General features: G+C 34.6%; 1 protein-coding gene across 4 annotated transcripts in view; it reads left to right on the top strand.

Annotated features, from left to right (window-relative positions):
* The window catches only part of sNPF (short neuropeptide F precursor), a 219454-nt gene that overhangs the window by 79631 nt on the left and 120999 nt on the right, over positions 1-18824 (top strand). For 2 of the 4 annotated variants that reach the window (XM_073967928.1, XM_073967926.1), the window contains exon 3: positions 13309-13351. The gene's annotated coding sequence lies outside the window, so the exon portion shown is untranslated. Of the gene's footprint in view, positions 1-13308; positions 13380-18824 lie in introns of all 4 variants that reach the window. The other 2 variants (XM_073967927.1, XM_073967929.1) reach the window with 1 other exon arrangement.

The following is an 18824-nucleotide window of genomic DNA, read 5'->3' as shown; positions in this document are numbered from 1 at the left end:
TATAACCCAGCCAACAATTTTTGCCGATGGCTCTGATATCAGACTTTTTTCCGAAATTTCGTAACCTTTTTTTCCGATTATTTTCCGAGTGCTCTGCACAATCTCTGAAGGGAAATTTTAATTCGATTTTATTCCGATTAGTTTCCGAGTACTCTGCACATAATCTGAAAAGAAATTTTAATTCGTTTATTTTTCTCACGAACAAAATTCCCGAACTTCGGTTGAAAGTTAATTGTCTACAATAAAAGGCAAGGGAAATTTCATTGCTTTGTTTGCATGCTGTAGCTTGTTTTTTCAGTTATTTCGCAGCAGTTAAGTGAGTTAGACGTAGCGGAACAAATGAAAATGGGAAGTTTTATAAAAAGTTATTTATAATAATAAATATTGTTAACTCTATTTTAGAAACGCCAAATAAAGAACAACAGCGTGATGGCATATGGAAAACTTATTAGGAAAGGCTGTGTTTTATAATGAATACTATAAAATAAAGTTTAACAAATAAAAAAACTAATTATTGAGCAGTTCGCATCAAACATCCGAAAATTTTCCGAATTTCGTATAAATCAACAGAATTTGTTCCGATTTTCGGATAAAACTTTCGAAAATATTCCGATTTTTTGCCGAATATCAGATCAAACGTGCGATAATTTTCCGAATATCGGGTAAAACATCTGATAATTTTCCGATTTTCGGTTCAAACATCAGAATTTGTTTCGATATTCTGAAAAAGTATGTGAAATTCGTCCTATTTTCTGTTCTGTCCGTCCGTCCGTCTGTCCATTATAAATTGTAAACACGCTCCAGGCCGCAATTATGGACCGATCGTCACAAAATTTTGTATGGAGGTCGGGTTCAGATCAGAAAAGATCCCTATTCTTATTGGTGATGATCGTGAAAAATTTAGCGGGTGAAAAGGACCAAAAACATAATATTTATCAATTTTTCTAGCGGCTCTGTAGGTCTCAATAATAGTACGATCAACGCGTAATTTTAAATAAGGTAAGAGTATATCACAAAGGAGAAGCATGCAATTTGAGATGGCGATCGGATAATATTTAGAGGGTTAAATGGACCAAAACTTTTGTGTGAAAATTTTTAATATACAGCTTATATCTTAATTCCTGGATATGACATTCCGGACAAGTGAGATATACTTGAAAGTGGAACGCTTGACCTTTCAATTGATGTCAATTATGTTGGTGTACATGATCAGATAACAGAGTGACAGCCTAATATATTCACTTATTTGTTTGTAGTGTAATAATAAACTCGCTAGAAGTCGCAATTATACATCAATAGTCACGAAATGCAGCGGGTAAGAGTATAGGTCGAAAAAGATGCCTACAATTTTGAATGATGATCTGATATTCTTTAGCGGGTGAAATGGACCATTACTTTTGTATGAAAAATATAAAAATTTTATTTTTGGTCGATATTTTAATTCCTTGAGGACATATATATTTCACAAAGTAGCCAACATATGGCAAAAACTACTGACCTTTTCTCTGATGTAACTTGCAAAAAAGTGTTTGCTAGATAACGGGCCTACTGCCTAATATATAATGGATTCTGTGTAGAGAACCACATTTTTATCCCATGCTACATATTGTGTCTCCAAAAGTTTATGTAACGCCACGAAATATTCGTCCTAGACCCCTTATTTGGTATGCCAAAATTCATATCTCGGCGAGATAAAGCGATGTGTGTCCGTCCATTAAAAATCATAAACAAGCTTAAGGCCGCAATTATGGACCGATTGTAACGAATTTTTGAGGATGTTGGGTTCGGGCCAGAATAGAAATGATTAGTTTTTGATGATGATCGTGAAATGTTCAGGGGATGAAATGGACCAAAAACTAAATTTTAACCAATTTTGTAGCGGCTCTCTAGGTCAAAATAATAACGCTCCAAATTTTAAACAAAGTTTGAGTTTATGATGAAGAAGAAGCGTACAAACCAACGTGAAGATCAGATAATACTTAGCGGGTTAAATGGACTGAAACTGTTGTGTGAAATTGCTAAAAATTTCAATAACGTAGCGGTTAAACAACGGAAGTAGTAGTACTACATAAGTGGGTTTCATTACATTTTAGTTTGTGTGAACTTAATTTTCCTTTCCTGCTACAAAAATGTCTTTGTCATGCTAGATAACTTTTTGGTTTTTGTCATAAGTATTATACATTACATCTCTGATATTTGATAATTAAATTTTCACAATCATTGAAAAGAAGTTCCGTGGAGAGCGATTGTCCAGGGATAGTGGTATAGGGTATCCCATGGTCGGCTCCGTCCGACTATAGACTTTTCTTACTTGTCGAATGTTCTTTATGAGTTTTTTCCGAAATTGTGCAGAAAATAGAAAATTCCCTTAAGATTTCCCTTCTTTTCATTCGAGTATTTTAAGAATTCGTTTAGAATTCGGAAAGAAACTCTAACGTTCCTTCCGATTTTTTTCCGACAAAACTTTCCGAATTCATTGGCACCTTCACACAAATTTGTTTCGATTTCGGAACGAATTCGGCATCAGAATCGAAAACTTGTGCAGAGTTTCGTACCGAATTCAGAAAAAATTCAGAAAAAAATGTTAGATGGAAACAATTATGAAATATGGAAATATTCTCACCGATTATATATTCATGGTTTACACGGTGCGTCTTAACTAATTTTAAATGGAAGGTGCTTACACCTGGGAAGTTTTTGTAGATTCTGAAACTACAATGCTCATAGATGAGAAATATCAAGAAACAAAAAAAAATCGCCGGAGGGATTTTCAAATAAATCGCGATTTAAGTTCACATTTTTAGGGGTTCTTTAGGTTTTCACGATTTTGCTTGGAAATCGAAAGTCCTATGTAAATGTGCAAAAAGAAAATATTGTAGCTGTCAAAATTATCCACAAGATTGACCTTTATGATATTTTCGTAGGTTTTACTGTTTTTGAGATATAGAAGTTCAAATTGAGACAATGCACAGACCGTATCGCCTCCTTATAAAACAATGACATTACTGCAATTTCCCAAATTAAACTTATATATGTTGAAAATGGTACAACCTAGGAAAAAACAAATCATCCGATCTATATTTAAAAAACGGTAAAACCTGCGAAAATATCACAAAGGTCAATCTAGTTGAGAGTTTTCACAGCTACAACATTTTCTGTAGGCCCATTTACATAGCATTCGCGGTTTCCAAGCAAAATCGTGAAAACCTAAAAAACCCATAAAAATGTGAACTTAAATCGCGATTTATTTGAAAATCCACCGGCGATTTTTTTTTTCTTGATATTTCTCATCTATGAGCATTGTAGTTTCAGAATCTGCAAAAACTTCCCAGGTGTAAGCACCTTCCATTTAAATTTGGTTAAGGCACACCGTGTTTATTGTTTTAGATAAAATTGATTGTTGACACATTTCTAGGGTTGAATATGCTATTAATAGAGTGGGTATGATGGTATATGCCGCAGCTGACTAAGGAGTTTTCTCGCTCCTTTGCTTGGAGGAAGCCATGTATGTATATGGAAGTCATAAGCATGAAATTATAGCTCATTGTCTGCATGATCACCGATAATCAGTATTATATTAATTTACAAAGTATAAAAAATTAATTGTCCATATATTTAAACAAGTCCAGGTTTTAATTTACTTTGCTTTCTACATTACCCACAATCCTGACTTTCTAATAACAAGATGTGAAATTGCAAACTATTATCCAATCACAATGATATTCCTTATATGTTTCTCATAACATTAACTTGAAAGTTACAAGAAAAACATTTTAAATTTTTGAATTAAAATTATGTCTAATATTTTCCGTTTTTCCTTACCTTTACTTTCCATTTCTTTTACTTTTTCTTTTGCACTTCCTCTCATTTCGCTCTAAGTGAAAAACAATTAACCATTATCTGGGTGAATATTAATGATTCGTTTGCATTATTAAAGATTCATTTCAACCATATGAAAATTAATGCCGGTTGAATAGCTAATGAATGAAAATAAGCCGGGTAATTAAACCCGTCTGTCTGCATTACCGCATTGTCTGACGCAAAAACTTTGTGAATTAAATCATGGTAATGTTTGTAGACACTATGAAATGCCTCAAAATGTTTAGATGAAACAGTGGATATTATAAGTGAGGTTTCATCTTTTAACAGGCCATGTAAATATAATGTGAATACTTTCTTATTTAAGACTCTTGAAGAGTCATTTAAGTAATGATTGCTTGTTAGCCATATAAGTAAGGCCATATAAATAAGTATGTAGGTGATGATGAAAATAATTACTTAAAATGATTCCAAGAACACACAACAACAAACTGTAATTTCCTTTAACATCAAAAACACATTTTACATATAATATTAAACAGGTTCACTAATAAATTTAAAATGTTTATGCTCCGCATCGTCACTTCAAATTACTTTAAAAAAACAAAAAATACGAAACCACAAAATGTTTATGAAAGCATTCAAGCGTTATATACAAAATTTATGAAGACATCAGTAAATAAATTTAATTAAATATGACACAGCCTTTTAGTATCATGCCATAGACATGATAGCTCTCAACACAACAATAAACAAACAAACAAAAATTAGCGAAATTAAGTGAAATCCGCTAACAAATTAACAAATTAATCCGCTAACAATTAAGATGTGGTTAAAACCTTTAATATTCTTACTTTAATCAGAGGTACTGAATACATTAAGAACATGCTAAAGAAAACACATTCGTAAAGGGATTCGTTGCGTTCTGTCCTCTTACCTACTGGTTTTCATTTCACTTACTTTTATAAGCCAATGTTTGACCATGTCTGTTTTAACTTAAGTTAGTTTTAATTAAAACAAGCTAAGATGGAAATTTCACAGTGTGTGTGTTTTTGCTGTCGTTCTTTATGGTAGCAGGAGCATCAAAAAATTATTCGAAAAAATTGGAAGAGGCCACAACAAATGGGCTCTTCTTAAATGTTCTTTGTTCTGGTTGGGTCGGAGTTTGTTATTATGTTAAACACAAGGACACATTGCTAGCAATCCTTTAGTATTACATTGTCTTGTTTCGAATGAAATGACCATGTTTATTGATATTTACTTTACCAAGTGTTGATATCTGTTGTCCGTTGGTCCTTGTCCGCCCACATCATATTTTTCACTTCCTGACTGAAGTCATTGTTTTATTACTGTTGCGTGTACCCTAATTTCTTTAGAACTCTTTCTTTGTTAAGCAAATAGAAATAAGAATTATTAGTTACGCAATTAACATCGTCCTCACAATAAGTAAATGGTTACAAATGTTCATACATTTTTGCTCCAACTATAAATCTATCTTTAAAGCCGACTGGTTCTTTTTTACTTGTTCTCTCATCAACCGGATAATTCTAACGGAACATACGTTCTTGAACCTACAAACAATAGAGTTCCAAGCACGTTCAAACCATCTTGGGATGTCCTCCTCACATGAGTTTTTCAACAACCGTTCCCTTCTTTGTGTACTGGGCAACTTTGTTGGTATTTTGATGAGTGTCCGAAGAATAGAAATTCGGGCTCACAAAACCCTCATAAACTTTATATTTTATAAAGACAGCTTTCATTTAACGTACGTCTTTGTGTATTTTCGATAACGATATCATCCTGATGGTATTCTTATTACAAATGTAATATTTCGAGCAAGTAATAATTACCAATTATCAATATTAAATGCGATTTCTTCCTTGTCCAATAAAATATTTCCATTCACCTTTTTGATTCAATAATAAAATTTCCCATTATAATATGTATTCGGCATTTAATTTATGAAAAAGCACCGCTTATACCTAAAAATATTTTTGCGGATTCTGAAACAGCTATTTTTGTAGATGACAAAAATCCAAAAACAAGAAAAAATCGCTGTAGGGATGTTTAAATAAATCGCAGTCAAAGTTCACATTTTTTGGGTTTTTTAGATTTTCACGATTTTGCTTGAAAACGGTAAGTCCTATCGACATGGGGCTAAGGAAAATATTGTAGCTGTAAATATATAAATATAAGTTTATGATGTTAATTGTAGTCATGGCATTGTTTTATATGGAGGCGATACGGTCAGTGCATTGTCCCAATTTGAACTTCTATATCTCAAAAACGGTAACACCTACAAAAATATTATGAAGGTCAATCTTGTGCAGCATTTTTACTACTACAACACTTTTTTAGTCCCATTTCCATACGACTTCAGGTGAAAACTTAAAAACCAAAATCGTGAAAACTTAAAAATCGTGAAAACTTAAAAACCACATAAAAGTGTGAACTTTGACCGCAATTTATTTAAAAAACCCTCCGGCGGTTTTTTATACCCTCCACCATAGTATGGAGGGTATATTAAGTTTGTTTTTCCGTTTGTAACGCATTGAAATACTCATTTGCGACCCTATAAGGTATATATATTCTTTATCAGGGTAAAATTCTGAGTCGATCTGTGCACGCCCGTCCGTCCGTCTGTGGTAATCACTCTAGCATCCACAAAAATGGAGATAAAACGCTGAAATTTTGGGAAAATGCGTCTTTTGTTTGCAGGCAGGTCAAGTTCGATGATGGGCTATATCGGTTCACGTTTTGGTATAGCCCCCATATAACGTTACCCCCCGATTTACGGTATTTTGCCGTTTTTGGCTACATTTTCAGACCGATTTAGCTATAATTTGACATTTAGGGTTTTTAGGTGTCAATAAACTTATATAACAAAACTAGTGGACATAGGTCCATGTTTTGGAATATCCCCCATATAACGTTACCGCCCGATTTCAGGTATTTTGACGTTTAAGTCACATTTCTGGACCGAATTAGCTATAATTTGATATTTAGGGTTCTAAGTGACCAAAAAACTTATATTCGAAAAAATTATGAATATAATGAATATAACGGTACCTCCCGATTTTCGGTATTTTGAGATTTTTACCTACAAGTTTTAACCGAATTAGCTGTAATTTGAACATTTGACAATTGAAGTTCTTAGTGGTCACCACACCTCTCCACCAAAATTGTCTGAAATTTTGGGAAAATGCGTCTTTTGTTTGCAGGCAGGTCAAGTTCGATGATGGGCTATATCGCTCCACGTTTTGGTATAGCCCACATATAACGGTTCCCCGATTTACGGTATTTTGACGTGTTTAGCTACATTTTCAGACCGATGTAGCTATAATTTGACATTTAGGGTTCTTAAATATCAATAAACGTATATAATAAAACTTGTGGACACAGGTCCACGTTTTGGTATAGCGCCCATGTAACGGTGTCCCCCGATTTACGGATTTTGACGTTTACAGCTACATTTTCAGGTCGATTAAGCTATAATTTGACATTTAGGGTTCTTAAGTGTAAATAAACTTATATAACAAAAGTTGTGGACATAGGTCCACGTTTTGGTATAGCCCCCATATAACGGTACCCCCGATTTATGGCATTTTGACGTTTTAAGCTACATTTTCAGACCGATTTAGCTATAAATTGACATTTAGGGTTCTTAAATGTCAATAAACTTATATAACTAGTGGACATAGGTTCATGTTTTGGAATAGCCCCTATCCCATTTAAGTCACATTTCTTAGTGACCAAAAAACTTATATTCGAAAAAATTATGAACATAGGTCCATGTTTACAAGTTTTAACCGAATCATGTGTAATTTGAAGATTTGACATTTGAAATTCTTAGTAGTCACCACACCTCTCCACCAAAAATTGTCAAGAAAGGTCGATGTATAGATAAAGTCCCCATATAAAAGTACCTTCCGATTTTCAGTAATTTGATAATTTTAGCTACAATATTAAACCGAACTAGCAGTAATTTGACATTTGAAGTTCTTAGTGGTCACAACACCTCTCCATCAAAAATTGTCAACATAGGTCCATGTTCGGATATAGCTCCCATATAACGGTACCTCCCAATTTTCAGTAATTTGGCAATTTTAGCTAACTGTAATTTGACATTTGAAGGTTGTAGTGGTCACCAGATATCTGCATCAACAATTTTCAACATAGCCCCAATATTTTACTTAAAATGTTTAACCGAAAGTAGGTCCATGTTTTGGTATAGCCCCAAAACAAACCTCCCGATTTTCCGTACCTTAGCTTTATCTTTGGACGAACTTTCCGTAATTTGAAATTTAAAAGCCAACAAAAATTTTGCAACAAAAATTGTTCATTTAAGTTCATATTTTCGTATAGCCCACGTACCTCCGAACTAGCTGTTAATGACATTTGAAGTTTCCACGTTATGTACCGATTTTCGGTATTTTGAGGATTCTAGCTTCAATTTTTAGGAGTTATTTGACATTAAAGGCTCCCACCGAAAACTGTCAAAATAGGTCCATGTTTTATTATAACCCCTATATAACGGTACCTCCCAATTTCTAGCCCACCAAAAATTGTCACCATATCGTCGGGGTCATGCTTAAGTGTTCCATACGCCATTTTTTACTTTTTGAGATACAGGTGGTTTCTAGGGTTTTCCGGTATGCTCTTTCTGAATTTCTAGTCGGCTTTATCCTATCTGCTCTAGTTTCCGAGATATCCACGCCTCGACGGTAAAGCATCAACTTTTTTCAGTTATGAAATTAATATTTTAAAAAGTTACAAGTTTAAAAACACATTTCAAAAATCAGAACTTTAATTTTCGATTTAGAAGTATTTAATTTATTGAGGTAAAGATGGAAATTTTTCACTTCACTTTGTTCCATGTGATTTGCAATATTTCACATTTGTGTCATAAGTGCGTATATGGAACAAATCGATACAAATTCCTTTTTTTTAAATTTCTATAACTTTTATATTCCAATACATATTCGTTTAAATTTTTTGCAAATATGTTCTATATACTATTACTAATATTTCAAGTCAAAAATATAAATATTTGCTTTAGCCAGCTCCACACAGTTGTGACGCAAAACATTAAAATGCGATTATCTCAAAACAGGCAAATGGCGTATGGAACACTTAAGCATGACACCGACGATATGTACATAGTTAGATATAGGCACCATAAAAAAGAGCCTCCCGAGTGAAGCATTTTATGTACATTATCTGACATTTTAACGTACCCACTTAAAGTTGGGGACAGGAATGAAAACTAATTATTCCATTTTAGTTCAGAATATTTTATGGTGGAGGGTATGAAAAGTTCGGCCCGGCCGAACTTAACGCTTTTTTACTTGTTTAGTTTTTTTTTAGTTTTTTGATTTTTCTCATCTATGAACACTGCAGTTTCAGAATCCGCACAAACTTCCCAGGTGTAAACTCCTTCCATTTAAATTTATTTACGGCGCACCGTGTGATTTATTCACTCCCTTTACCGTCTTTACTCAACGATTGTATTTAGAAAACTCAAGAAAAAAGAAGAACATAATTCATATAATTTTTTTTGAGTTGTATCACTCAGAATTAACCGTAGTACATTTCTAAAGCCGAAACCCCTTTTTTTGCAAAGTGTTTTTTTTTTCAAGTCACTGTAAACAACACGTATTCGTATGGCAAACTGTCCTGAGTACGTTTAGGCTAAAAACTGTCAAACTTTCCAAAAAAAAACAATTCAAATGGCGCCTGACAACATGCGGTGTTACCTAGGCCAGATAGTTTTCGTACAGCCCTCGTTATAAATATTCCACTTAAAAGAACTCATATTGGGTGTTATCGGTGTTCTTTCCAAAATATGGAACAAAAAATTAAATTTTCCGAATGGAGTTTTTCCATCTTCTGAAAACACACAGTATTAAATTGCAGCAATTTCGTTTCGAAATTTGACAAAAAAATAAACTCGAAACACATAAAGTTGGGAAATGCCGGCTAGAATAAAACCTGGATATACGTATGTGTATATATATGGATAGTTTTCCGATTTATTTTCCGTAATTTCCGGGAACACAAAATCCAAACTAACAACAAATTCTGTAGAAAAATGAGATAAAGATATTCAAAAAATCTTAAATGGAGGCATCGTTATATGAGAGCTATACCAAAACGTGGACCTATAATGTCTGATTTTTTGCACAGGATGTTTTGTGCATTTAAAAATGTTTTGTACCTATAGCGAAAAGTAAATAAAAATTTCTGGTGAAAAGTTATTTACCCTCAACGAAGACCAAATACCAACTGTTAGCCATATCGGTGGAATATTGAGGGTACAACCTTCAAAATACCGAGAATCGGAAGTTACCGGTCTATGGAGGCTATACCGACAAATTTCATGTGGAAAGTTGTATACCAATTTTCAGCAATTTCGTTGAGATATTGTGGCCACAACCTTCAAAAACGAAAATCGGGAGGTACCGTTCTATGGGGGCTACATGAAGGCGTGGAGCTGTTCCGACAAATTTCAGATGTGAAGTAGTATACACCAACGATGAATGAGTATCAAATTTCAGCCATTTCCGTGGGATATTGTGGCCACAACCTTAAAAATACCGAAAATCGGGATATACCGTTCTATGGGGGTTATACAAAGACGTAGATCTATGCCCACCAGTTTCAGGTGGCAAGGTTTAAATTGGGAGGTGCCGTTCTATGGGTGCTATATGGAGGCGTGGACAAATTTTGAGTGTACATTTTTATACCCACAACGAATACTAAGTACCAAATTTCTTGCATTTCTGTGGAATATTGAAGCCACAACCTTCAAAATAGATCATCGGGAGGTATCGTCCTATGGGGGATATGTGAAGACGTGGACATAAATCGACAAATTTCAGGTAGAAAGTTGTATACGCTCAACGAAGAAAATGTACCAAACTTTAACCAATTCGGCCATTTCGGTGTGATAAGTAGGCTAAAACCTACAAAAAATTGAAAATCGTTCTATGGGGGTTATATCAATACGTGGAGCGATATAGCCCATTTTCAATACCAAACATCCTAGTAATAGAAACTTCTATACCAAATTACAAAGCTCTACCTTAAAAATTGCGAACTATATCTTGGTTACGACAGACGGACGGACAGATATGATTATATCGATTTGGAATTTTATGCTGATCAAGAATATATATAATTTATTGGGTCTACGACGAACATTTCGATGTGTTACCCAGGGCTTTGGAGTCGGAGTCGGAGTCTAGCAAATTTTGCTGGAGTCGGAGTCTGAGTCGTAAATAAAACTCGACTCCGACTCCGAATGCATTTTCTATTTTTGAGATAATTATCATTAATCTTTCTTTTATATGTTGATGTAGAACAAAATGTTAGGCAAAATTTACCTTTTTATTTAATAGATCAGTGGTAACACTTCTAGTTAAGTGCAAAAATCAATGTATAGGTTGCGAGCGTGAATAAAGAGCACAAGGGAGGCCCTACTTAACATTCGCACACATACATATCTCTCTGTAAACAGTTTACATGTACTGAAGGAGACAAGTAAAGAAATCTAAACAAATACAAAACACACATTCTGGGTTTACGAACCACATAGTAAAAACATTTATTTATCTATAAATAATCCTTTAACAGATCGAGAGGGATCCCATATTCAGAAATCCTTTTACTGCAATTTTGTCTTTTTCGGAGTCGACCTCGGAGTCTGATTCGGAGCCGGAGTAGTTTAAAAAGTGGTCTGGAGTCGGAGTCGGCCAATTTTTACCTCGACTCCAAAGCCTTGGTGTTACCATCGGAATGACAATCCACCATCATATGGGGGTATAGTAAAATATAAGATAATTCGAAACTAAAATGTAATTTAATAAATTATAAAAAAAGTAAGAAAAGTCTATAGTCGGGCGGAAAGGATATTTTTTAGCAGGAAAGGAAAATTTAGTTCACACAAACTAAAATGTAATGAAACCCACTTATGTAGTACTACTACTTCCGTTGTTTAACCGCTACGTTATTGAAATTTTTACCAGTTCCACATAAAAGTTGCAGTCCATTTAAACCGCTAAGTATTATCTGATCTTCACGTTGGTTTGTACGCTTCTTCTTCATCATAAACTCAAACTTTGTTTAAACTATTGCGGGTTATTATTTTGACCTACAGAGCCGCTACAAAATTGTTTAAAACTTTGTTTTTGGTCCATTTCATTCTCTGAACATTTCACGATCATCTATTCTGGCCCGAACCCAACCTCCTTAAAAAATTCGTTACAATCGGTCCATAATTGCGGCCTTAAGCTGGTTTACAATTTTTAATGGACGGATACACATCGCTAAATCGCTTTATCTCGTCGAGATATGAATTTCGGCATACCAAATAAGGGGTCTAGGACGAATATTTCGTAGTGTTACATAAACTTTTGGAGACAATATGTAGCATGGGATAAAAATGTGGTTCTCTACACAGAACCCATTATATATTAGGCAGTAGTCCCGTTATCTAGCAAACACTTTATTGCAATTTACATCAGAGAAAAGGTCAATAGTTTTTTTCCCATATGTAGGCAACTTTGCGAAATATATATGTCCTCAAAGAATTAAAATATCGACCAAATATAAAATTTTTATAATTTTCATACAAAAGTTATGGTCCATTTCACCCGCTAAAGAATATCAGATCATCATTTCTTCTAGCGAGTTTATTATTACACTACAAACAAATAAGGGAATATATAAGGCTGTAACTCTGTTATCTGATCATGCACACCAATATAAATGGCATCAATTGAAAGGTTAAGCGTTCCACTTTCAAGTATATCTCACTTGTCCGGAATGTCACTTCCAGGAATTAAGATATAAGCTGTATATTAAAAATTTTCACAATTTTCACACAAAAGTGTTGGTCCATTTAACCCTCTAAATATTATCCGATCGCCATCTCAAATTGCAAGCTTCTCCTTTGTGATATACTCTTACCTTGTTTAAAATTTTGAGGCGATCGGACTATTATTTCGACCTACAGAGCAGCTACAAAATCGGATAAAAATTATGTTTTTGGTCCATTTCACCCGCTAAATATTTCACGATCATCACCAATTAAAATAGCGATCTATTCTGATCTGAACCCGACCTCCATACAAAATTTCGTGACGATCGGTCCATAATTGCGGCCTGGAGCGTGTTTACAATTTATAATGGACAGACGGACGGCGTCAAGGGGACATCGTGATGTGTTCAGTATAGCATCACAAAAATTGTGACTAACGAATTCTTGGGTCAGATTACAATTGATTTTGGCCATTGAATAAAACACATTATATTGCCTTGTATAGCATTACATAAAAGTTTTAAAAATGAAAGGACTAAAAAGTTAATGCCGATCTTATATAAACATTCTTTGAAACTTTTTGTCACAGTTATGTTACATAACTTATAATTAAGTAGTGTAAATTTTAAGCATGTTTATAATAGTTAATTGCAATTTTTTTATTTCAGATTTTTCAAAACGTTTATATAATATCGTTTTTAATTGATAAAGGTAAGTGTAATTATACAATTTGCTCAATGTAATCTAAATATCTAACATGTCCAAATTCAAAATAGCCATATTAAAACTAGTCGTATCTGAACTTTGAGTCGGTGCCATGAGCATAATGATTTTATGCTGACCAAGAAGAGGGCAGCCAACAATGTGAATGTATTAAAAAAATTGACAATTTATGATAGTGTGTTAGTAAATTTGTATGCACGCAAGCTACAAAGCAAAAGCAAATCAAAACATTTGCTCTCTTTCGTACGCTCTTTCTTTGGGTGTGTAATTTGCCGAAAACCTTTGTAACCAGCGACAACCGTATGTTGGACACTGTTTTAAATAGTGTACCAGGGTCATCTGTGCGTATACATATGTTTTTTGTTACGCATTCGTCTCTATACACATTTTAATACCTAGCAAAATAATCACAAACCACTTCACGATGAAGTAGTATTTCTTTTAATTTAATGTAAAAAATTCATAGAGTCATTTATATGACGCAAATGATTGCAGTCTATTCTTTATTATGAAATAAGGAATAGACTGCATCCTAACCGTAAAGTATAACTATTTAAAATATGTTTCATTACACTAAAGACCATATGATATGTCTAATAACAATGTTTTTCCTTTTTGAATATATAACAAACCGATTTTTCAATTTTACTATAAATTTTACTTATTAGATTTTTTACTTTCACAGAAAAAAAAATATTATTTACGCCTTTTCGACTTATATTGACTAAAACTTCAAGATACATATGTATGTAATATAAAACAATTACACACTCTACCTCCTTGCATTATTGCATACTACTGTCATGTGAATGTGTGGATAACAGCAAGATACATATCGTAAAGTATAGTGTATTGTAATACGTCAACTTTTTTATTGCCTCAAGATCTTCGAAATAATTTCAATAAATGAAATAAATTGCTTTGTACGATTTCTAACACTTGGATAAAAACTAATTTAAGCTGATCAATTCGACTTAAGGTATTTTAATGTTTAAATATTTGTAGTCAGATGCCAATAGTTATGAATAATGATCGAAAAGTATTTAGGGAGTAATTGTCCCTAACTTTTGTGTGAAAAATATCGAAATTGTTGAATAATATAACACTTTGCTATGTTCGATATTGTAACATCAATATACCTTTGTATTGTATTGAAAAAATAAAATTATTTACTTCCGTTGAAACCTTTAATACAATAACAGGTAATGGGCCTCCCCTTCCGTATATAATTTGAATTTTTGTGTGATTTCGCGTACAGAAAAAAGGATAATACAATGTTCGTGGAAGCGAGAATTATGAAAATTGGCAATTTGCAGTTGAGGCATATTTTCAAATGAAAGGCCTTTGGAGTTTCATTCCAGGAACATAAGAAAAGGAAAATAAGAAAATTCAAGCTAAAGCTGAAATAATATTGTTGGTAGATAAAGCAGTGTATCCCCACATACGTGAGTGCAAAAGTGCGAAGGAATTACGGACAATATTACAATGAATATACGAAGATAGCGGTCTTGTAAGGAGAGATGAGCTAATCCAAAAGTTTCGCTCAACCAAATTGAAGGAAATAATCAATTCGGCACACAAGCTAAGATTGGCCGGGCTGATTGAGAACGAAGAATGAATTGGTTCTATGCTTCTAGATGGATTACCCAATGATTATGGGGATCCAAAGTTCGGGAATTAAAATCACGGGAAATTCAATTATATTGAAATTGCTTCAAGATGTAAAACGGAATCAACGGATGTGGCCTTTGCTAGCAATAAACAAGTTAAAAAGTATCAGTCGGCTTTGCCGACAGAAATATACCCTCAGCCTGTGCAAATTGAAACACTTTTTTTACAAAAAAACGTATGTATTTAGGGGGTTTCAAAATGTTGGTCGTATAAACCGACAAAAATGTTTATTAGGATTAAAGTTCAAAAATTTTGCGGAAAAGGTACTTAAAGGAATGGACCGACATAGACCATGGGGTGCCATAGGGGGTTTTTGCACCCTTCGGGCTGTTTTCTCAAGAAGTATGGACTTGCCCCTGAAACAACTTTTACCATCGTAATTAAGGCAGCGAATGTAGGTTGCTTCAACAAAAATCAAAGTGATTCGATACCAGGTCTTTAAGTGAACTTGTCCGAAATTTTGTGTGGGAGTTACGGGATGGAGTGGACAAATATAGTCCATATTCGAACCTGATCTATATCTGGTAGTTATTATGAGAATGTGTAAAGTATGGACCAAATCGGTCACTCCCATCAAGAGTTATCGTGCGCACAAGTTTTCCGAATATTTTTGAACTTTTACTAAGTTTGGAAACAATATTACGAGGGCCAAATTTTGGCCTGAATCGCCATTTCCGTTCGAGAATTATCTTGCACTTTCACCCATAAACATGGTGTCATAGGGTTTGTTTCTCAACTTTCAGGCTATTTTTTCAGGAAGTATGGACTTGCCCCTGAGGAAACTTGTACCTTCGTATAGGGGACAGTGAATAAAAGATGTTACAACAAAAACCAAGGCGATTCGAGAGCAGGCACTAAACTGAACTTTTCCGAAATTTTGTGTGGGAGGTACTCGAAGGAGTTTACCGATTGAGTCCATATTGGAACCTCATCTAAGTCTGGTAGAAATTTAATAATTTGCAAAGTATGGACTCAATCGGTTACTCCTTCAAGAGTTATCGTACGCACAAATTTTCCGAACATTTTCGAACTTTTGTGGGGGAGGTACCGGAAGGAGTGGACCGATATAATCCATCTTTGAACTTGAACTAAGTTTGGACAAAATATTACGAAAGCCAAATTTTGGACCGAATCGGCAGATCCGTTCGAGAATTATCTTGCTCTCCAACCACTACACACGGTGTCATACGGTTTTTTTGTGACTTTCAGGCTATTTTCTCAGGAAGTATGGACTTGCCCCTAATGAAACTTACAGCGTCGTATAGAGGACAGCGAATACAACTTGCGTAAACAAAAATCAAAGCGATTCGAGACCAGGTCCTAATCTGAACTTTTCCGAAATTTTGTTTGGGGGTACCCGAAGGAATGGACCGATTGAGTCCATATTGGAACCTCATCTAAATTTGGTAGAAATTACACGATGCGCAAAGTATGGACCAAATCGGTTATTCCCTACAAGGGTTATCGTGCGCACAAATTTTGCGACAATTTTTGAACATTTGAGTAGGAGGTACCTGAAGGAGTGGACCTATGTATATGGCTTTGTTTTTGAACTGCTTACTTAAGGAGTGGACCTATATGGCCCATCTTCGAACTTAAATCAAATCTGGACAAAATATTTCGATACCCAAGATTTGAACCGAATCGATTGATCCGTTCGATAGTTATCGTGCGCACCAGCCAGCCAGACAGACAGAGACACGGACAGACAAACAGACAGACGGACATTGCTAGATCTACTCAAAATTGTCTGATACGGATATAGTTCAAACATACTTGGGGTCTAAAACCATTATTTCGATGAGGAACAATTTTGGTCGTATCAAAGTGTAAATACCCTCTTTAGCCTAAAGGCTGAGGGTATAACTAGATGAACTAAATGCTACAGCTGTAATCAGTATGGACATATAGCTGCAAAATGCCCACGAAAAAATTCAAAAGGGAAGAACCATAAAGGTAATTTTGCGATGGGAGCTATTGCTGTGGAACGTTGAAAAGAATCGATTGGTACTTCGATTCTGGTGCAACCGCCCATATGTGTTCCAAAGCTGAATTTTTCCACGACCACTTTCAAGAAAGGAAATCTGAAGTAATTATAGCAAATAACACAAGGATGCTTGTGAATGGTGTTGGAAATGTGGATATGGTCTCTAAGGTTGGAAAGTTCAAAAGAGAAAATATAAATTTTGGAGAAATCCTGCATGTTCCAAATTTGTGTATTAATCTGCTATCACTTTTAAAAATCGTTGAAAGCGGGTACGAAGTTGTATTCAACAGAAAGGGATGCAAAGTTCTAAACCAAGCTCGAGAAATCATCGTTACAGGCGAATTGGTAGATGGTATGTTTCGAATGAATATCGCTAATAACAAATCTCTCATTTGTCAAGAAACAATTAAGCTGGGTTAGTTATGGCATAAATGAACTGGCATAAATGAACTGGACATGTCAATAAAGAAAAATGTCTTCTGGAGTTGTTCTAGGTATCGACTGTGAAATAAGTGATCAAGACTGTGTCTCGTGTTTGAAAGGCAAAATATCAAAAGCGCCGTTTAAACATACTGGAACGAGAGTCAGTGATATTTTAGGTTTGCTGCACACAGATCTCTGTGACCCAATGAAAGTTCCTTCAATAAGTGGATCGAAATATATGCTCACATTTATAGGCGATTTTACAGAAAAAGTTTTTGTATACTTCTTAAAAAGAAAGTCAGAAGTTGCAGATAAGTTCCTGGAATTCAAGGAATTGGTAGAAAATCAGTCCAACGGAAAAATCGAATCCTTAAAAACTGACAATGGAACGGAATTTTGCAACAAGCGAATAAAGAACTATGATAAAATGATTAGAAATGGGATTCATCATCAAACCACAGTGCCCTATACGCCTGAAGAAAATGGGATGGATGAAAGAATGAATAGGACAATAATAGAAAAAAACAAGTAAAAGAGTATCAGTCGGCTTTGCCGACAGATATATACCCTCAGCCTATGTGAATTGAAACTTTCATCTACTGACAGTTCGAATGTATTTAGAGTATTTTCTGAATTTTGGATATCGTGTATACCATTTTAGTCACCTTTAATAAATATTGGGGGGAAGTACCGGAAGTTGTGGTCCAATATCGCCCAGCTTCAAACTGAAACTAAGTTTGGACCAAATATTACGAATGCCAATTTTGGACCTAATAGGCAGATCAGTTCGAAAGTTATCGTTTTCTCCAGACACTACATATGGTGCCATAGGCATTTTTTTCATATTTCAAAAAGTATGGACTTGCCCCTGAAAAATCTTTTGCCTTGCAAGTTGATTCAAAAGAAATCAAAGTGATTCGAGGGCAGGTCTTAAAGTGAAGTTTTCCGAAATTTTGTGTGGGAGGTACCCGAAGGAGAGGACAAATATAGTCCATATTAGAACCTCATTATATCTGGTAGATATATTGGGATGTGTAAAGTATTGTCGGTCACTCCCTTTAAGAGTTATCGTGCGCACAATTTTTCCGAACATTTTTGAACTTTTGTGGGGGAGGTAACTGAAGGAGTAGACCGAAATGGCTTATCTTCGAACTTAAACTAAGTTTGGACAAAATATTACGACGGCCAAATTTAGGACCGAACCGGGAGATCCGTTCGAGAGTGATCTTGAGCTCCAACCATTACACACGGTGTCATAGGGGTTTTTTTTTGCACATTTCAGTCTGTTTTATCAGGAAATATGGACTTGCCCCTAATGAAACTTGTACCGTCGTATGGGGGGCAGGGAATACAAGTTGGTAAAATAAAAATCAAAGCAAT

This window comes from Musca autumnalis, unplaced genomic scaffold (genome assembly GCF_047663935.1).
Source record: "Musca autumnalis isolate F117 unplaced genomic scaffold, ASM4766393v1 scaffold_2, whole genome shotgun sequence".
Taxonomy (NCBI): domain Eukaryota; kingdom Metazoa; phylum Arthropoda; class Insecta; order Diptera; family Muscidae; genus Musca; species Musca autumnalis.
Note: the sequence above shows the minus strand (reverse complement) of the source record. Positions and strands in the feature narration are given on the sequence as shown.